This window comes from Dipodomys spectabilis, unplaced genomic scaffold (assembly GCF_019054845.1).
Source record: "Dipodomys spectabilis isolate Male_0828 unplaced genomic scaffold, ASM1905484v1 ptg000040l, whole genome shotgun sequence".
Taxonomy (NCBI): domain Eukaryota; kingdom Metazoa; phylum Chordata; class Mammalia; order Rodentia; family Heteromyidae; genus Dipodomys; species Dipodomys spectabilis.
The window spans coordinates 28,385-51,116 of NW_024870717.1; the positions used below are offsets into that span (position 1 = coordinate 28,385).

Sequence of the window (22,732 nt, forward strand, 5' to 3'; positions counted from 1 at the left end):
AAGTAGCTCTTAAGCAACGCTTACTTTGAATCCATTAGGTCCACAAAGCTAATTCAGTTGGATAAATAAGTACTTGAAAACGCCTTCACCTTTGGACCTATCTATAAATAATTGAGAGTATGATCAAATTCCAAATAAAAAGACTTAAGATAGTCATTGACAAAAAAATTTGCAAATGTGAGCAACCGACTGATCAATATAATTTTTCCACTATTCACAGAATTTTAGGGAAATGAGATCGATAGCATTGTTAGGAACAATAAGGTTTCCTTGTTACAAGTAGGCACCCATAGATATAAGCCTGTATAATGATTGCATCATTAACTACTTAAATTTAGAGGATACTACGTGCTTCAGCAGCATGTATACTCAAATTACAATACAGAGATTAACATGGCACTTGCACAAGGATAATATGAAAATGTGAGAAGTATTCCATATTATTCATCCTTCAGATGCAAGAAATGAAAACCAGTTATTAAAAAGTTGATTACAAAATTACAAGTGTAACAATACACGTAATTCATAGAATTAAATTTAGTTTGACATCAGTGTATTAAATCTTCACCTCACAAAGGCGTTTACATAGCATAAACTTTACAAATCTTTTCAAATTAGACAACATTGTCATTTTATCACAAAGAAAAATAATATTAAGTCCTAGAAAAAAAAGGAAGCAAACTGTTTCTATATGGAATGCAATCGGAAAGGACACATTAGTGAACCTATATACTATAAAATAATGTAGAATTCAAAGAATATCTAGGGGAAAATAAAATAAATTATGAACATTTTGCAAACATAGAATATAGTATATTTTAAAATATACTTTTTCAGACAAGCACCAGAAATATTTTAGTTTCTGTACTACTCATTTCAACAGGTAAATTAAAATTATTTCTGATTAAAAAATCACAAACTCTGAAGAAAATATTATACATGTATACAAAAACTATTGAATACATTTTGACATCCAAGGCAGGCAATTCACTTGGAAGAATTCCGCAGAATCCATGAATTTTTACAGGAAAATATTAGTGCTGCCGGGCACTGGTGGCTCATGCCTATAATCCTAGCTACACAGGAGGCTGAGATCTGAGGATCATGGTTAAAAGCCAGCCTGGAAAGGAAAGTCTGTGGTACTCTTATCTCAAATAAACCACTAGAAAACTGGAAGTGGAGCTGTGTCTCAAGTGGTAGAGCGCTAACCTTGAGCTGAAGAGCACAAGGGATATCTGGGATAGCTCCCAGGCCCTGAGTTCAAGCTCCATGACCGACCAAAAAAAAATATATTGCTCTTATTTCATTGTGAAAATATTTTGTAGGGACACAAAAGATGGACTTGCATTTTTGAAATTTAAGAAACTTAACCCGACCATTAGGACTTCATTGAACAATTTGTACAGCCTTCCACAACTTCATAGAGGTAGTGATACATACCTATCCTTTTGGCAATATCAAATACGGTTTCTTCTATGTTGTTCTTCAGGCCTGGTTTTATATAATGGTTCAACAGAAGGTGATCCAGCGTACCTTTGCTATCTCAATTCTCAGCAGCAAGATGTAAGGGTGTCAAGAGTTCTTTACTTTGGGGAAGTGGCGCTGTGGCTCAAGCAATAGAACACTCGCCTTGAGCTGAAAAGCACAGGGACAGCACCCAAGCCCAGAGCTCAAGCCCCACAACCGACAAAAAAAAAAAAAAAACCCACAACACCAACAAAAAACAAACAAACAAAAATATTTGGGCTGGGAAGGTGGCTCAGTGGTAGAGCACTTCCCTTGCCTGCATGAGGCCCTAGGTTCTATTCCTCAGCAACACATAAGCAGAAAAAAAAGCCAGAAATGGTGCTGTGGCTCAAGTGGTAGAGCACTAGCCCTGAGCTGAAGAGCTGAGGGACAGCGTCCAGGCCCAGAGTTCAGGCCCCACGACCAGACCAAAAAAATTTTTAAAAATAGAGTCCTTTAGTTTGGGCATTGGTATCTGTATCATGATGAATTAAGAAAGAAGCCACTCTGGTATTATTCCTCGTATATGCACTGTGCAGCGGTGTGCAGTCATCTACAGGTATTGCATGTGCCGCTTGAGACACCAACTCACTGACAATGTCCAAAGTGTCCACTGTAGGCTTCTCAAAGAGGGGTATACTCATCATCATCCCTACTATTAACATGAGTGGCCTTTTGGGAAAGAAGTCTCTGCACTGCAGTAAGCTGAATGTTTTTGGCAGCCCAATGAAGAGATTTGCTTGGATCCTTCTCCAATTTTTTTTCTTGCAATTGATACCATTCCTTACTTTTTCATCTTGTTCCCCATATTCCTAAGAATTGTCTAACCAGAGACTTTGAGTGCCAGTGGGAATGAGGTGTCCATGTATTTCCCTAATAGTTCCCATTGGTTGAACTAGTCAATAATACCCGGTGAATTTTCTGCATCTGTTTATTCACCATGATTTATTTTCTCTTTTTCCAATTTTACTATTCGAAATTATTCTAACTGGGGAGTAGGGAGTTGATGGAGAGCAGCAGAAAGATGTTCCTCCATATTCAAATGTACACACTGAAAATGAGGACCAGTTATGTCTACATGTGTAGCTTATTCTAGGAATGAGAAAATAGGAAATAATGCCTTTTATATAAATGATTTGGGAAATGGCAGAGCAAAAAGTGAAATGATGCAACCAAAAATATAAAAGCAAAATAAATTAGGATAATTATGGAGCAATCGTATTGTGTATGAGAACCAAAAAAGGGAGAAAGAAAGAGAGAGACAGATGTGTAATGACCTAGCTAGCCACAAAATCCATGCTTCTGATCAATTTATAGAGCAAAGAAAAATTTATTTTTAAAAGAGATGGAAATAGAATTTATGTATTTACTTGAAATTAGTAAATACATTTTAGTAGCCTACGTATGGAGATATAACTTTGACCAAATTACAGACAATAAACTAAATCCTTGATAATTCTAGTAACAGATTTGACTGAAATCAGTTGAATCATACTTTTCCTGTACAATGAAGGAATAAGAAGGTAGTAAAGCAGCTAGAGAAGGCAGGGAGATTTTGTCTGTGACAAAACTTTTTGGAAATTGGTATTGAGGATTTCTTACTGGTGATCCACTTGCACTGGAAGCGTGATTCTGAAGTATTGCTTGCTGATTCTGAACTGTTGATTTGATCATTATATTCTCCAAGAAAAAAAATGAGAATTGATAGTTAAGGACTACTAAGACATTTTGGCCTTCTCACTAAGCACTTTCAATCATCAAAATTACACGAAGACAATAGACAGGCCTACTTTTTAGATGAAAACAAGTGTCTTTGAAAAAACAAGGAATGTATGTAGTCATGCAAAGGACTTCTATTTTACCAATGCCTCATACATTCTACTAATGTTGGGTACCAATAAATAATGGATCTATTAGAATGCACTTAAAGCTCATATGTTCAATAGTGAGTTCTCTTACACTATATCGTGGTATTTTTGTGTATGGTTTTAAGAATAAATTTACATTACTAACTTTCTGACAGGACAGTATCATCACTGTACATCTTGCTTCTATACTCTCATTTTAAAATTACTATCTAAGTATGGGCATTAGATAACTATAGAGGAAAAAGTAGAAGCTACACTGATGGCTTATGTCTTTAATAGTAGTTAATCAGAAAGATGAAATCTGAGGATTGTGGTTTGAAAGCAGACCAAGAAAAAAAAGTCCATTAGATTCTGCTTTGAAAGTAACCAGCAAAAGCTAGAAATGGAGCTGTGGTACAAGCAGTAAAATGCTAGCCTTGAGAAAACTGAAACAAAAACTAAATTCTGGGACAAAGCCAGGCCCTGAGTTCAAGCCCTAGGATTAGCTACAAACAAATGAATTAATTAATAGGGTAATTAATTAATTAAAAATAAATTAAGTGTTCACATGTCGAGAGGCAATAAAATGTAACATGCGTGGTAATGGTTTATGTATTATTTTTTAATAAGGCATACTATCATTTGTCCTAATCACTAATATTTTATTTGGATTTTTTGTACAATAAACCCTGAATTTAACGTGCATGTATATGTGTGTGTACATGTGCGAACATGTATGTATGTGTATATGTGTGCGTGTGCTGTTGCAATGTTGCTTGCCAATGTGGACAGGGTGAGGCTGAAAAAAGCTAACTGTGTTGCAATGTTTTTATTTATCAGTGTTCTGTCATGTCATTTCAGTGGAACCACACTTCTGTAAATATTATTTGTTTAATAATAACGTCATCATAATCAAAGCATTTACAATATTAATTTAGAAAAAGAGACCGCTTTCAGCTCTTATTGTATGTTAGGTAAGAAGATACAGACATAATTAGTTAGTAAGTTATTGCTGTAAGATGATTGTCAGTACAAAATACGTATTTGACCTCTTAAATTGGTAATACTTTTAAGATACACTGATGGAGTGATTTGGCCGACTTGACAAAACAGGTATTACTCTCTGGTTATTCCTGTGAAACACAAGTTGGATAAACTCTTTCCGGATTTCTGTTGAAAATCACTTTCTTTGCAATATTATATCTGTTCTCATTAAGAGAACCCATATTGCGTTTGAATATCCCGTCTTATTTATTGAAAATAAGTATTGTGGATATGCTTGTTAGATATTCCTTTCAAAAACGAACAAACAAAAAGCATGTGTCATGTCCAGATTGTGGATGCATTTGAAGGTGTTTTGTACATGCACAGGGATCTTTACTAATGGCTCTTTTGTGTATAACTATAGCTACTTTAACAAATAAGGCTTTTTGAATATCTTTTCCAATATACATAACATCCCAGAGCAAGTCTTGCAATTTCTGAAAATCCTTTGAATATTTTAGTATTATTTCAGTTCATTGACTGTAGAGCCAAAATTTCTGAAACAAATATTGTTAAGATCTGAAAATGTAAGTGGGTATATACGTTTTTTTATGCTTTATTTTATGAAAACCCAGTTTTTATGAAAGTAAATGGAATAGAATAAAAGAATGTAAGTGAGTTGGGTAAGCTAATTATTAGTATAACTTTGTTTTCTATTAACAGTCCATTGAATGTAGATGATGCAGTTAAATTATTTCCTCTGTACTTCAGTTAGTTTTAGAATCTTTATAGTTATGAGTGAACTTTTAGCATAAATAATGGATTTTAAAATGATTAGGACTAACCTTGTGTTTTGTGTCCTAATCCCAAAAAAATGAGTTATTTTTAAGTGTTAATAGTTTATCATTATCATTATCATAGGGAATCATTATCATTATCATAGGGAATTAAAAATGCAGTAGTATTCATGTCTTTTTAAAACAATTGTTTTCACAAGTTGGAGACTCTTTAATTCATACTTAGGTCTTGGTGTCTATGATTTTCAACCTCTCGTTCCTAATATTAATAATAGGTAAGACTGCATTTTGGGGTATATGAAAGGTCAATATTTAGCTGGCGTCAAAAGTGATTTTTATATCAGTCTTTCTTTAATAACATTTTAAATTAGTACATTTCTCTCAAAATGTTGTGTATAAAAGGAATCAAAATATTTCTAATGGTAAACAATTGAGGTGAGCTACAATGTGGAAACGATTGCTCTAAAGACCTGCAGTCTGTTTCCATCAAGAATTGGGAAGGTCATTCTTTCAGTAAGACTGTGTTAACGAGAGATGGGGTCCCCAGGCAGTGCAGTGTTGAGTGAAGGGATAAAATATGATTTCTACTATTTTGAGCTAGAAATCAAGAATGTTATAGTTTAGCAGTTCCTTTCACCAGGGAGGTATAAATTGATTATGAACTTGGAGTTTTCATATTACAGTTACTTATTTTCTTTTTTGTTGTTGTTGGTCATGGGGTTTGAACTCTGGGCTTGGGTGCTGTCCCTGTGCTCTTCCACTCAAGGCGAGCGCTCTAGCACTCAAGCCGAGTGCTCTACCACTTGGACCACAGTGCCACTTCCAGTTTACTAGTGGTTTATTAGAGATAAGAGTCTCACAGTCTGTCCTGCGCGAGCTGGCTTTGAAACACAATCCTCAGATCTCAGCCTCCTGAATAGCTAGCGTTATAAGTGTGAGCCACCGGTGTTAGGCTTAGTTACCTATTAAGTGAAATATTATTAGAGTGTGCACAATAATTTTGGGGAATTTTCCTAGAATTAGTAGACTGAGTGCTGGTAGTTATAAAATAGAATGAGGTTATTTCATATGGTAGGAATGGAAAACAGGCTAACATTTACCATGTGTGCAATGTTGTACTAGTAATTCCAACCCTGAAGACTTAAATATCATCACCTTAGAATTAAAAATAGAAGTAATTCCATTTTATGGAATTATTGTGAGGATTAAATTAGATACCAAAGATAAAGTACTTGGAAAACAATCAGAGTTTGATACTTTCTACCTGTTATTTTATCATGTGTATATTCTAATATTTTTACTGTGATTTTTATATTGTGTCTATTTAGGGTATAAAAAGTGATGTATTGATATTCATTGCATTGTTCACTTTTCTGTCATTATGAGGAAAATACCTGAAAAGAAAATTTCTGAGAAGGAATTATCATATTGACTCATGGTTTAAGATCAGATGTCTCCATTGTTTTAATCATATTTTTATTAAATAGTTGTATGGATGGATTTCCATTCAACGAATCAGTTTATAAGTACAATGGATCTTTACATAACTTTCTCACATCCTTCCAAACCTCAACCCACTTTCAATTTTTCTAGTTTCATACTATCTGCATTAAATATTATGGCTTCACTCTCTATTTCCATAAGTCACTTTATTTCTTCCCTTTGACTTCCCCTCACATTTTCCAAGTCATAGTCTCCTGGTATTCATTTTGTTGGATTAAAAATTGAATTTTATAAGAAATTACACCTGTTAAATACTCCTCTGCAAATAGCATGCTTCCATTAATATTGTTGTTTAACTTGCATAAAATTCTGGCTTCTAAATATGCGTCCTTCTTGTGTCTGGCTGTGATTTCGTTTACTTAACATAATTTTAGATCTAACCATTTCTTTGCAAATGTTGTAACAGTCTTTATAATGGATGGGTTCAATCCAATTGTGTATATGTGCAACACTTTCTCCAACCATCCCTCTGCTAAAGTGCATCTGGGCTGTTTCCATAAATTCTCTACAGTGAATAGTGCAGTAGTGAACATGATTGTGAGAATGATTTTACTCTAACCTTTTGGAAGAATTCATCACTATTTTTCTGGGAGCAATCCTCTAGCCAATTTTCCAGAATAATCTCTTCCTTCATCTCCATCACAACGTTTTTTAAGTCCTCAAAAACACACTACCCCCTACAGGTCTCAATCAGCTAAAACCACACTGTGCCCATATTCTTTGTTGTTGGTGGTGTTGTTGTTGTTTCTGTCTGGTCGAGGGGCTTGAACTCTGGGCCCCTCTGGCGCTGTCCCTCAGCTTTTCTGCTCAAACCTAGCAATCTACCAGAGCGCCACTTCTGGCTTTCTTCTTTTTGCTTATGTGGTGCTGAGGAATCAAACCCACGGCCTAATTCATGCAAGGCAAAAGCTCTACCACTGAGCCACTTTCCCAGCCCCAATGTGCCCATATTCTTTTAATACATTTTTTCATAATTTTACACATAATTTAGTGATAACCTTCTATGTACTTTCCTAATGTGGGAATGAAGTATATGACAATAGAGTAAAAGTAAGAGATATGGAATTAAATTAGCTATTATCATATTTAAAATAATTTTCAGCTCTAACTCATAGCTTCACTTACTATTATTTTAATCTTTATTTGATTACTTCACCTATCCCCTAAATTATAACATGTGATTTAAATACAAAGGCAAAAATGTGTAGTTTGACTTTGACACTCATGTGTGAGGATGCACAATATGGGCAAATAAAGGGATTGGAATAAATAGCTGTTATCCATTTTGTTAAATGGTTTTCTCAAACTCATTCTCACAATTCATATTTCATTCAAAAACAAGAAACGTGACAATTCCCTTTGCTTTGCTCCTCATTAAACTTGTTTCCATGTTATTTTATAATGAAGGATGATTTCATAAATCTACTATAGACACAAAAATATGTTAAAATATTTCTATATGCATTCATTGATATAAATATACACACATATATTATAAAAGTTATAATGATAAATTATAACTTCTGTAACTGTATAATTTACTAAATTATTAAAAACATGGACGATTCAGGCCTGGAATCCTGGTTACTCAGGAGGTTGAGATCTGACGATCATGGTTTGAAGCCATCCTGGGCAGGAAAGTCCATGAGCCTCTTATCTCCAAACAACCAACAGAAAATCAGAATTGGAACTGTGGCTCAAAGTAGTAGAGTTATAGCCTTGAGAGAAAAGACTCAGAGATATCACGCAGGCTCTTGGTACAAGAACTAAAATCTACCCCCAAAAAGTATTTAATTTACATCTGTGTAAGTAGTCTATTTCCTTAACCCAAATGCACATCAATGCTCATTTGCAAGGTAACTCTGTTATGTCTGGAGTACCACATAGTATTATCACTTAAGTAGAAAGCATTGCAACATGGGTAAACTGTATCTCTCTCATGGATTTTTCTCCACTCAAATATTCAAATCTTGCAATTATTCCCATTATTTAAAGTCATAGCTTTTTTTTCTTTAATACCCATAATATTAGAATTTGAATGGAGTGTCTTGTGTCTCCTAAATGGATGTTCTTACCACTTTGGCATGTCCCCAGCCCTAAATTACCCTGATTAATTTCAGATAGAATCTTGCTTCCTACTTGTGTATGATCGCGGGCTTAGTCTACTTCATGTTATTCTTCCTGGAATTTAGAATAAAAAGTGCCTGGCATTGTGTACAGATCTTTCTGTCCAGTCTGAGCTTTAGCCACTATCCTCACAACAGTAGACTCCCATGTAGTCAGAATTTTCATAAGCTTATCATAGCTATTTTTTAAAAAAATATTTGCATTTCCTGCAGGTTCTTGAGTACTGAGTTAATTTGTGTTTTCTTGGGTTGTTTTCTTTCTTTTGAATGTATGTGTTGAGTTGTTCCTCATTTTTCCTTTTGTTTCTTTCCCTCAAGTTCTTACCTATAGTGCTGAGAAACCAAATCTTCTTTCTTAAGATAGTCAAGGTGAGCATTATTTATTCCAAAACAATTCCAGTAATATTTAAACAAATTCAGGAATTTCGAGAAGATGGCGGAGGAGAATCTGGTGGCTAAACAAGTTCTCGCATGGAAAGCAGTTCTAGTGTTCCAGTGAACAGTCCTAGTCACACCATGTGTGCCATCACAGTACAGAGAGTTTGGCCAGAGAGGGAAAATCCAAGTAAGGAGACAGATCTGAGCATTTTCCAGCAGCCATGGCTGAGGCGGCTGTGTCGGCTGTGGTGGCATCCATAGCCAGCATACCTACATCCCAGAGAGTCTGGGACAAATGTGCCAGATGTAGCAGGCGAGGAGATTTTACTCAACACCAGCAAGAACTGACAAGTAGCAGATATCTTCATCCTGCAGATAGCAGACCAGAGGCTACCCTGGAACCAACACTCCAGCATGAGTACAAAACTGACATCCTCACTCCTTCTCAAAGGGAGTAGAGGAGGGAAGGCCACCCCTCCCCCCAACATCGGAGATATCCATCTTTGATGTAGACAAAGGCCTGGCTAAGCAGCTAGCTCCAACTCAGTCCTTTGATGAAAACAAAAGAGTTATTTTGCAAGTCACAAGTACCTACCCTGACCTGCCATTCTCAACTCCACCCATGGGAAAGTCACCACAACTAGGCAGAGAAAGCTACACCCATGAAGGAATGGCTTTCTTCACTGCGTAAACAGAGCCAGAGGATGCCATCCCTACAGCAGCCCTGATAATTAATTGAAACTCAGTAAACATAAACCCTGAGAATGGTTCCAGGCTGGGCTCTGTGAATGTTTCAGAAGCTAGCCCCTCAGGGAAAAGCTACTGTTTGCTGAAAGGCCTCAACTTTATGCAGAACCCAGCCTTATCACAGCAACTCCAAACTAGAGGAAACAGCCATCTTCCTGTTTTGTGATACTCAAAGCAGATCTCCCTCCCACTGAACAAGCCTGGGAGGAGGATCACAAACTTCTGGGTAAACCAAGGGAATTTTTTCTGCCTGCCCAAACAAACTGACTTAAGAAGCTAATCAAGTCACAGAAAACCAAACACCACAAGCAAACCAGAGACTCCACCAAGAGACTGATTACTGTCTCAAGGGAGATACAGAATCTTCCCATCGACCCCCCAAAAACAAAATCAAAGAAGTCTTTTTTGTATCTTTTTAAAATTTTTACTTTTCAATTATAAGAATTGTTTTTATTAATCATTTTTTCTTCCTCTTATAACTTTTATTTTAGGTCTATGTGTGTGTGTGTTTGTGTGTGTGTGTGTGTGTGTGCTTTAAAAAAAAAAATCTCTACTGACCTGTTGGTCTTTTATGTTCTTTCTTTCTCATTAATTTTACTTTTTCATCTTTTGTTCTTTTTGCATGAATTATTTGTTGTTCTGTTCATCCTCATATATATCTGTCATTGATTATAACACCTTATCCCCCATTGTGCATATACTTAATCCAAAAATGTATTACTCAATTCAAAACTTCTTAGGATTAAATTCCTTTATAGCAGTATTATGTATTTATACCTATAAAATATTTGAAGAATTTTTATTTTTTATTTTTTCAGGTCTCCTTTGTATCCCTCCCTTCCTCTCATCCTATCATTTTCTTCTCTCAATATCATCTATAAATTTACATAATTCATAAGTGTTTCACTTTTTAATATAAATTTTTGTTTTTCCATTTTCTCTCAATATTACTTCTTTAAATTTTCATTACTTTTAAGAGTTTCACTTTTTAAATTTAAATATTTCTCTTTCCATTTTTTTCTTGTCTCTTTTTTCAGTTTTTTTCTTCTCTCTCTCCTATCATTCTTTCCAATCCATTTATCTCTGCGAGATTAGGAATTCGTTAATTTCACTCTCCTTTTACCATTCCACATCCCTCTAACCCTATTTTCCCCACTTTTCTCCCTAAACTTAATAATTTCTGGTTTGTCAAATTCTTTTTTGCTATTCTTAGCCCATTAATACATAGTTGTTTAATGTTGAATAGACTGTAACTGTTGAACTAGATTGTATCTGCAGACATTTGAATAGGCAATTGCAGGGCTTTGGTGGATGCTTGCATTAAAATGGTGTTCTAGCACAAAACTGGCATTACTTTCATCCCAAATAGGCAGAACAAGCAAGAACAACACAAGAAAAATGGCAAGTCCCGGTATCTCAATTCCCACTCAAGATAATCAGGTGACAGAACAGATAATGAATAATCCAGAGGAGAGTTCCCAAAAACTTCTACAAACACTACTGGTAAACATGGTGAATGAAAAGACTGAAACCCTGCAAAGGACTCAGTGTGAGCCTGATAGGGAGAGATAGGAGGCAAACCAAAGATCAAAACAGGAAGCACATGGGCTTGAGAAAGCTATTCAAAGATTGATACTGGAATTGTGTACGCAGGTTGAGAACACTCAAAGAGAAATAAAGGAATTGTGTGAGCAGGCTGAGATCAGTCAAAGAGAACTACAGAAGTTGCATGAACGTGAGAAATCCAATCAAAGATTAATACAAAGATTGCAAGAGCGGGATGAGCATAGACAAAGATCAATAGAGGCGTTCATGGAATCCATAAACAGACACCTGAAAGGAGTCAGGGAGACCACAAAGGAAATGCTGAATGGAGCCCAACAGAAGGAATGGGAGTCCAAGAAAAACATGACCAATCAACTAAGTGATTTGAAAATAAACACAGAACACCAAATTAAGGAAGTAAAGAATTTCATACAAGATCTAAAACAAAGCTCCAACAAAGACTTTGAAGCCATAACAGCTGACCAATTAGAAGGAAAAGAAATGAAAAATAAAGTAGAAAGTCTTGACAGTAGGTTAGACCATGCAGAAGATGGAATCTCCGGCATTGAAGACAGCCTAGGTATTATAGAGAAAGAACATGCAACTATCTAAGACAAATTCAAGAAATATGATAGATCTATTCAACACTTGGAAGACACTATCTGAAGGCCTTATCTGAGGGAAATGGGTGTAGAGGAGCATATAGAGACAGAAGTTAATGGTCTAGAAAATTTGTTCAACAGGATCCTAGCAGAGAACTTCCCAACACGCAGAAAGATAGGCATATTCAGATATAAGAAGCTTTTAGAACTCCAAATAGACCAGGCAGGCACAGGACATCCCATCGTCCAATTATAAGCCACACAAGATCAATTCAGACCAAGGAAAAGATCCTTAAAGCTGTCAAGGAGAAAAGATCAGTCACCTATAAAGGAAAACCAATTAGAATCACCTCAGATTTCTCAACAGAGACAATTAAAACAAGAAGAGCCTGGAATGATGTATGCCATGCTCTAAAGACAACTATCAACCAAGAATAGTGTACCCAGCTAAACTCTCTTTCATAATTGAAGATCAAATAAAAATCTTCCATAGCAAAGTAAAACAAACAGTATATCTCTACCAAATCAGCTCTACAAAAGATACTTAAAGATATCCTAAACATACAAAACCAACAAGACCACAATAGAGGCCAAGAAAACACACCCAGACAGAATCCAAGAAGCATAGGAAGAATCCAGTAGGCGTAGAACCCAAGAAGGTGGATAAAATGGCAGGAACACCCAAATACCTCTCAGTCCTACCTCTCAATATTAGGGGATGTAACTCTCCAATTAAGCGACATTGACTGTCTAGTTGGTTTTCAATGCAAGATTCTTCTATCTTCTGCCTTCAGGAATCACTACTTGCCCATAAAAATCAAACACATTTTGAAAGTAAAAGGCTGGAACAAAATCTACCAAGAAAACGGCCCCCATAAGCAGGCAGGATTTGCAATCCTAATATCAGATAAAATAGACTTCAAACTAACATTATTGAGAAGAGATAAAGAAGGTTACTACATATTAATTAAGGGATCTCTCTTTCAGGAGGATATTAAAATTCTAAATATTTGCCAAACAATAGTGCACCCAAATTCATCCAAGAAATACTACTTTAAATCTCACATAGATCCAAAGACATTTTTGGGTACTTTAACACACCACTATCCCCACTAAATAGATCAACTCGGCAAAAACTCAACAGAGAAACCACCGATCTAAACAAGCGCAAACATCAACTGATTTAGCAGACATCTAGCGAATATTCATCCAGCAGCATCAGAGTACACATTTGACTCAGCAGCACATAGAACATTTTCCAAAATACACCACACTTTAGGTCACAAATCAAACTTGTCAAAATTCAGAAACATTGAATTCATATCTTGCATTCTCTCAGACCAAAAGGGAATAAAATTAGAACTCAACAAAAAAGCCATCAAAGGAGGTCCAGTAACACATGGAGGCTGAAAAACACAATGTTGAAACACCAGTCGGTCATGGAAGAGCTTAGAAACAACGTTCACATGTTCATGATATTCAACAAAAACTAGCACAGAGATTATCTGCTACTCTGGGTCACAGCGAAGGCACGATTCAGAGGCAAGTTTATAGCTCTGAGTTCCTATATTAACAAATTGGAGAGACCTGAAACCAACAATTTAATGAGATCTGACACTCCTTGAAAAAGAGCATCATGATAAGCCCCAATCCAGTTGATGGAAAGAAATAATTAAAATTCAATCAGAATTAAATGAATTAGAATCAAAGAAAAAAAAAAACAACCATAGGAAGAATCAACAAAATGAGAAGGTTCTTCGAAAAAATTAACAAAATTGACAGACCCTTAAAAAATCTTGTCAGAAAAAGAAGAGAACACACCCAAATTAATAAACTCAGAGATGAGAATGGAAACATCACTACAGAAACAACCAAGATTCAGAACATTATAAAGGAATACTGCTCAAAACTTTATGCTAAAATGTTTGAGAACTTGACAGAAATGGACCTTTTCCTGGCAAATATTTGCATGCCGAAACTAAACCAAGATGAGTTAAACCAGGCCCATATCAAGCATTGAAATAGAAACAGCAATAAGAGACCTCCCATCTAAGAAAAGCCCAGGAACAGATGGTTTTACAGCAGAATTCTACAAGGCCTTCAAAGCAGAGCTCACACCAATACTCCTTCAACTCGTCAATGAAATTGAAAGAGAAAGTTCACTACCAAACGCTTTCTATGAAGCCATCATAACTCTCATCCCAAAACCCTCATCAAAGAAAGAGCACTATAGACCCATTACTTTGATGAACATTGATGCAAAGCCTCTCAACAAAATTTTGGCTAATCAACTTCAACAGTTCATCCAAAAAATCATACACCATGAGAAAACAGGATTCATTTCAGGGATGCAAAGCTGCTTCAATATGCGCAAATCAATAAACATAATTTATCACATCAACAAGAGCAAGGATAAGAACCACATGGTTATCTCAATAGATGCAGAAAAAGCCTTTGACAAGATCTAACACCCCTTTATGGTGAAGGTCCTGGAAAAATTAGGAATCTATGGAACATTCCTCAATACAATAAAGGCTGTGTATGACAAAACTACAGAAAGTATTATCTCAATGGTGAAAAATTAAAGCTATTTCCTCTAAACTGTGGAACGAGACAAGGATGCCCACTCTCTCTATTGCTCTTCAATCTAGTATTAGAAGGCCTATCTACAGCAATAAGACAAGATGCAAACATAAAGGGGAACCCAATAGGGAAAGAAGAATTAAAACTTTCCCTCTTTGCAGATGACATGGTCTTGTATTTAAAGACTCCACTCCCAAGTTACTCAAGGTGACTCAAAACTTGGGCAAAATAGCAGGGTATGAAATTAACTCTCAAAAATCAATGGCTTTTCTGTATGCCAACAATGAGAAAATTGTGGCTGAAATTAGGAAAGCAACTCCATTCGTAATAACCCCCCCAAAAATGAAATACCTAGGAATTAACTTAACCAAAGGAGTGAAGGACCTCTATGATGAAAACTTTAAATACCTGAAAAAGGAAATCAAAACAGACTTAGAAAGTGGCAAAAACTCCCATGTTCCTAGATTGGAAAGATCAAATCTTGATAATGGCAATACTTCCCAACGCTATCTACAAATTGAATGTGATACCTATGAATATTCCAACCTCATTCTTCAAGGAAATAGGAAAAGCAAGCCAAAAATTTGTATGGAACAATAAAAGACCCCGAATAGCCAAAACGATCCTTAACAGAAAGAACACTGAGGAAAATCAGTACCAAATTTCAAACTCTTTTACAAAGCCATAGTAATCAAAACAGCTTGGTGCTGGCACAAGAACAGACCTCAGAACCAATGGAATATAATTGAAAACCCAGAAATGAACCTAAAGACCTACAGCCATCTAATCTTTGATAAGGGAGCTAAAAAAAATAGAATGGAAGAAAGACAGCCTCTTCAGTAAATGGTGCTGGCAAAATTGTTTAACTACATGTAGAAAATTAAATCTAGATCCTTATATATAACCCTGCACCAGAATTAACTCCAAATGGATCAAAGACCTCAGAGTCATGAAGACACTCTGAAAACATTACAGGATGGAATAGGAGAAACCCTAGATCTCCTTGGTACAGGCCGAAACTTTCTTAATAGAGACCCAGAAACACAACAAATCATAGAAAGGTTGACAAATGGAATTGCATGAAATTGCAGAGCTTCTACATGGCAAAGGACATAGCTAGCAAGATCCATAGAAAGTCCACAAATTGTGAGAAGATCTTCACTAGTAATACAATGGACAAGGGTCTCGATCTAAAAATATATCTGGAATTCCAAAAATTTAAATCCCCCAACAACAAATCTTAAAAGAATCAACTGCCCAATAAATAACTTCTCTGAAGAGGAAAGAATGATGGCCAATAGACACATGAAGAAATGCTCAACCTCCCTAGCTATAAAAATGCAAATCAAAACAACATTGAGATACCACCACACCCCAGTTAGAATGGCTATAATCAAGAACTCTAATAACAACAGTTAGAGGAGGAGATGTGGATAGGGGAACCCTACTACATTGTTGGTGGGAGTGTAAACTTGTTCAACCACTTTGGAAAGTGGTATGGAGGTTCCACAAAAGACTTCACATAGAGCTCCCCTATGACCCAGCAATCCCACTTTTGGGCATTTACGCAAATGATCACAAAGCTCCCAGCACAACTATGTTTATGGCAACATTATTTACCACAGCTAAGTTTGGAACCAACCCAGATGCCCCTCAGTAGATGAATGGATCAAGAAATTGTGGTATATATACACAATGGAATTCTTTGCCTCCATCAGAATGAATGACATTGCCCCATTGTTAGGAAAATGAAAGTCTTGGAAAAAATTATATTAAGTGAAGTAAGCCAGGCCCAAATACACATAGGCCCCATGGTTTCTCTTATTGGTTATAAATAGTATATGTCTGAGACAAGCAGAAAAGTTAAGATTTGTTGATATTAGGTGAAATGTACCCCAAGATAAGCATTCAAACATTTTTTCTTTCATGCGCTCGTTTCTAACATATTTGTAAGATGAATTTTTGTTGCTTTGTATATCCCTCCCCCACAATATAACTCCTGTTTTCATTGTATATTATGTTGGTATACTTTGTTGAGGGGAAGGGAAAAAACAGATTGTTTAAAAAGGGATAGAGTAGGATCCACTGTAACAATGAGATGTACAAGATGTTATGTCGAAAAATGAACTTTAAAATTTTCGCAAGGCGGGGCATAACGGGGGGGGGGGGCGGAGGGGTTAGATGGAAAGGGATAGGAAGTGGAAACAAAGGAGGAGGCAACAATGCTTGATAAGAAATATACTCATTATCTTGCCCATGTAATTGTAACTCCTCTGTATGGTATTTTCAGAATAATAAAAAAAATCTTCATACCTATTAATGGTATATGAATTCTATGTGCTTAAAAGGGTCTTTTTATTTTCACAGCCATCTTTGGCATACACAGACATCTCATGGATTATATGAAGATAATAAATTTCCAGATGCTTGCCAGGAGGAGTAAAACCTAATTTTTTTTTCCAGAGGTTTCCCATTTCATGAAAGAAATATGCTGCTTGATGCAGGATTTCACAAAATTATATTGCTAGGAAGAACTTAAACAATCATCTAACATTACAGAGTTGAGGGAGATGAATTGATCTCTTGAATAATTTACTTTTGGGTCAAATAAGAGCAGGTTGCCAAAAAGAGAGTAGACTTTAGAGAAACATGAAGAGTTGTATGTAAATAGGTCCTTAGCTGATTTTGTTAATTTGTGAACTAATACAGGGAAATAAAGTACAGCAAGGTAAAAAAAAAATGAAGAACTCTGCATTGAAAAACTCATTTGTGTGTGTGCACACACGTGCCTGTACACACACGTGTATGTTCATGTGCTCATGCATGCATTCATCATTCCTGCTCTAAGCATCTGTGCCCAAGGTAGTGGTCTACCACTTTAGCCACTGCTGTACTTCTGGTTTTTTGGAGATAATCACATGTTTTTTCATGATTGGACTGGCTTTGAACATTAGTCTTCAGATCTCTGCCTCCCGAGTAGTAGCTAGCTAAGCTGATTCACCCTCTGAGTAGCGAGCTAAAATTCTGCCTGTCCTCTATGCTTAAATACTCTTTTATTATTTTCCTGAGGTTATCACAAGCCTGTCATATAAATGTCTAATTGCTTTAAAAAATATTGTTACTGTTTGGCACCAGGGGTTCCAATCTGTACTCTTAACTACTTAGGAGGCTTGAGAACAGAGTCCAGGACAAATTTTAGGGGAGTTCCTTCTCAATCTATAGTTGGGTGCATTGGATCATTCCCACCATCCTGCACTATGTAGAGACTAAGACTGGAAGGACTGCAGGATCCAGGAAGCTAGACAAGTTGGTGTGCAACTCTGATGTCATTGATGATGGGAAAGATAAAAGGACAAATCAGGTACATATTCTTGTGGAAAGGGAACCTTTATCCTAAAATTAACCACTGACATAATGCCAGCCTAGCAAGAACAATACCCGAATTTGAAATTGTCACTATTTTCCAAGACCAAAATAAGTACATACATTAGCATCCCCAAACTTAGTATAATCTATTCTTTGCTCTAATATCATCTTTATCTGATTATCATATGACATGACAGAATAGTTTCTTCATTAAACTTATGATATATTTTTAAAGACCTAGAACATTCTTTCTCCCTTATTAAGTGCAAATGAATGGCATATTACCTCATTTCTTACATATTTGACTACCACTAAAAATCCATTCAATGGTTATTATAGTAATATATTCTGATTTATTACTTTATTTGTAAAAGTTGTTAAACATTTTGCTTTTCTGCTGAAGTTTAAGTATTTAAATAATATCATCAAAATATATTCCTTGGGTACTTGGGGCAGTTTTTTATAAAGTTTTTAACTAATGGCTTCTAAGAATTCTTAATTTCTATATTATTTATTTTATTTTTAATTTCAATATAATTTTATTTTAAAGGTAATGTACAGAGGGGTTACAGTTACATAAATAAGGTAATGAGTACATTTCTTTTGGAAGGAACATTGTTATTCCCTCCGTCGATTTTTTTTTATATACTCAAACAATTACTGATGATTTTGCTATTGCTATTGATCAAATGCACTTTTGCTTTCTTTGTTCATACATTTTTATTATAAAATTGATATAAAAAGGAATATAGTTACTTAAGTCAACTAAAGAGTACACTTCATTTTATTTTCTATATTTCAAATTTTGATCTTGATTCCTTATTTTCTTGTTTCCTTAGCATAATTCTTTTTTCAGAGTTGTAGGAGAATTAATTTAATTTTGCATGATTTTTACACATGTAAATTATTCAGACACATATATGTTGCTTTTAAAATATTTAACATGTGAATATTTAAAATTATTTTCTTAATTTTTATATGGTTGATGAATTTGAATAAATTGATTTTCTTATAGTTCTAAACATATTTTTCTAGGTAACAAATAATTACTGTATTTTCAAGAAGCACATACTATATTAAGAAAGGCTTCATTCCTTGGTCACTTTTTTGTAAATATTTGCAATTGAATTAAAAAGAAGTTTGAGCTTAGCATGGTGATTTGTGTCTTCCATTTTCTACCTGTGGTAGGAACTGAAAATAGGGTTTGTATTTCGGGAGAGCCTGAGAAACTATGAGACCTTATCATAAAAATATCCAGAGTGGAATGTTTAGAGATATTGCCACCCATAGTGAGATGTAGAGCACCTGGTTATCATATTGTAAAACTTGAGGTTAAAACACCAGTAACATTAATCTTTTGTCAAAATTAAACAATACATGTTTCAAAATGTTTATTATTTAAAACTTATTTGCAAAGGTTCTCATGTCTTCTATTTCTTAATTTTCACTTTACTTAATCTATAAGAATCCAAATATATTGTGACTATTTTATTTCTACTGAACGTTTAAATAGTATGAGCAAGATAATGATTTCATATATTAACCTATTTTTATTATTTGTGATAATTTCCTCTATTTAATATTATGATATCAATATTCCAAATGTGTGTATGTGGTGTGTGTGTATGTGTGTGTGTGTGTGTGTTTATCTGGTTTGTGTGTGTGTGTGCTTTGTGTGTACTTTGTAATTCTTGGGAGATCACACCATTATTTCACATATGCTATGTCAAGATTTTACCACTGAACTATACTGTGTAGTAATAATGAAAATAGAGTTTTAAATTATGACTTTTAAATTTTCATTCCTAGTATGTTTTTTCAAAATTATATATGATACAATGTGATCCATTTTCTATCCACATTAGCAATTTTTATTGTTATTTTATTGTTATTTAGAAGATTTCCACTCCTTTTCACTTCCAAATTCTTGTATTTGTTATTGATAAAGGTTTTACTTTGCTACTTTTCTATCTTCATTCTTTTTGTCTTTAGAGTTTACCTATTTCCTTCATTTCTTTGGAAATTAATTATCATATTCCTATTACAATTTATTTACATTGTAAGAGGTCTATACAATGCTTTATTTTCTACTTTATTTTTCCCATCTTCTCTGACTCTCAGTCCACACTATTAGGTGGATTAAAAAGAAATTTGATTAAGGACACTTTGATTATTTTCATGCTTCTCTTCTCTGAAGTCTTTCTGTTTTTGAAACACAATAACAATGACATACAGCTCGTAGGTGGTCCATCATTCTATCCCCTCTCACTCTCCTCTGTAGTACAGATCAAGTCGTTATCATTCAACTTTATTATGCTATAGTGTTATTTAAATCTTAACTCATTCCTGAATTCATTTTAGTTGTTTTAAGCATTCTCTAAAGACATTTTCCCTATATAATATCTGGGGTCTTGTGTTTTCACAAGGTGCAAAATATCAGTGACTATCAAACACCTAGATATCTGTACTATATTGGTCCACCTGCTCAATAAACTTGTATGTAAACTCAAGGAATACATGTCAGTCAGAACAATCTTGTAAAATGTTGTAGCTTGAGCCCTCATACTGGTTTTGAATCTTATTAACATGATTATTAGTGAAAGAACTGACATATAGAAGAATGTAACAGGTTTATCAAAAATAAATTCTTAGTTTTATTGTCAATAGATTTTGAAAAGGATGCCATGACTTAATGAAATAAAAATAGAATCTTAAATGGGTTTTTGGCACCATTGCCTCTCTCGTTTTAAAGAATGATCTTAGACTACTACCTAAAATCTTATACAAAAATTTTAAATAAAAAAAGATTATCAGGAGTTCCGGGAAGATGGCGGAGGAGAAGCTGGAAGCTAAATAAGCTCTCGCATAGAAAGCAGTTTTAGAGTTCCAGTGAACAGTCCTAAGCCAGAGAATCACACCAACTGTGCCATCACAGGACACAGAGTAAGGCCAGAGAGGGAAAATCCAGGCAAGGAGACAGATCTGAGCTCTTGCCAGCAGCGACAGAGGCAGCGGTGGCAGCTGTACTGCCATACCTGAAACAGAGAGTCCGGGATGAAGAACCCAGACGCGGCGGGCAAGAGGATTCTACTCAACACCAGCAAGAACCGACAAGGAGCAGACATCTTCATCCTGCAGTTCACAGACCAGAGACAACCCAGGAACCAAGACTCAGTGTGAGTAGAAGCCTGACATCCTCACTCCTTCTCAGGGAGCAGAGGAGGTAAGGCCATCCCTCCACCCCCCAGTACCTGAGATCCCCATCTTGGATACCAACAAATCTCGGCGGAGCTGCTAGCTCCAACTCAGGCCTTGGAATAAAAGGAGTCATTTAGCAGGTCACAAGAACTTAGCAGCATGACCTGCCAGACTCAGCTTCACCCAGGGAAAAGTCACCCAGCTCGGGCGCCAGCCCTAGGAGTGGCTTTCTTCACTGGGTAATCAGAGCCGGAGGCTGCCCCTCCCTTTAGCAGCCTGGACAATCAATTGAAAAGCAGTAAACAGAACCCCTGAGAGTGGCTCCAGGCTGGGCTCTGTGACTTTCTCACAAACCAGCCCCTGGGTAAAGCTACTGTCTGCTGAAAGGCCTCAACACTACCCAGAACCTAGCCTCATCACTGCATCTCCAAACTTGAGGAAAAAGCCATCTCCCTCTTTTGTGATACTCAAATCAGAACCCCTTCCCATTGAAATAACTTGGGAAGAGGATCGCAAAATGCTGAGTAAAGCAGATCATTTTTCTGCTTGTCCAAACAAACAGACTTAAGAAACCAACCAAGCCACAGGACCACAAACAGACCAGAGACTCCAACCAGAGGCTGATTACAGACACAAGGGAGATACAGGATTTTTCCCAACTCTCCCAAAAATATCAAACAACTTTTTTTTCTTCTTCTTCTTTTTCTTTATATCTTTATAAAAAATTTTTTTCTTCTCTAAAACTTTTTTTAATTTTTAATTTTTACCTTTTTTGAAAAAATTGTTTTCTAGTAACTTTTTTCCCCCTTATAATCTTTATTTTAGGGATACATGTGTGTGTGTGTTTCTTTCTTTCTTTTTTTTTAATTTTCTTTTTGTTTTTTTTCTTAGCTCGACTGAACTTCTGGTCTTTTTTTTCTTTCTTCCTTATCCTTCTCACCTTTTCTTCTCTTTTGTTCTTCTTTATGGGACTTAATTGTTGTTCTGCACATCCTCGGATAAACCCATAGTTGACTATTAGACCCCATCCCCCATTGTGTACACACTTAATCCACAAATTTATTACTCAATTCAAAACCTCTGAGACTTAAATTCCTTAATAGCAGTACTACATCTTTATACCTATATAATATTTTAAGTATTTTTATTTTTAACTTTTTCACATCTCCTTTATATCCCTCCCCTTCTCTCATTATACTCACGTACTTTGAATAGTTTGTTCTCGATTCTGCATATTTTTAATTTTTATTTTTCTATTTTTTCTGGTCTCTTTTTTTCCCTTTCTCTTTCTTCTTGTTTTCTCTCTCTCTACATTCATCCTATCCAACCTATTTCCTGCTTTGAGATTAAGACTTAATTAACTCTCCCTGCACCTTCCCACATCACTCTATTCCTATTTTTTACCGACATCTCTCCCTAACCCTAATAATCTCTGGTTTACCAAATTCTTCTTTGTGGTTTGTAGCCCATTAATACATAGTTGTTTGAAGTTGAATAGAGGTATCTGTTGAACCAGATTGTATCTGCAGACTATTGACTATGCAAATTCA

The 22,732-nt window shown here is 35.5% G+C and overlaps 1 pseudogene; it reads left to right on the plus strand.

The window, feature by feature from the left end:
* The first annotated feature begins 348 nt into the window (after positions 1–348).
* LOC122106420 lies at positions 349–445 on the plus strand (annotated as a pseudogene).
* Positions 446–22,732: the final 22,287 nt, after the last annotated feature.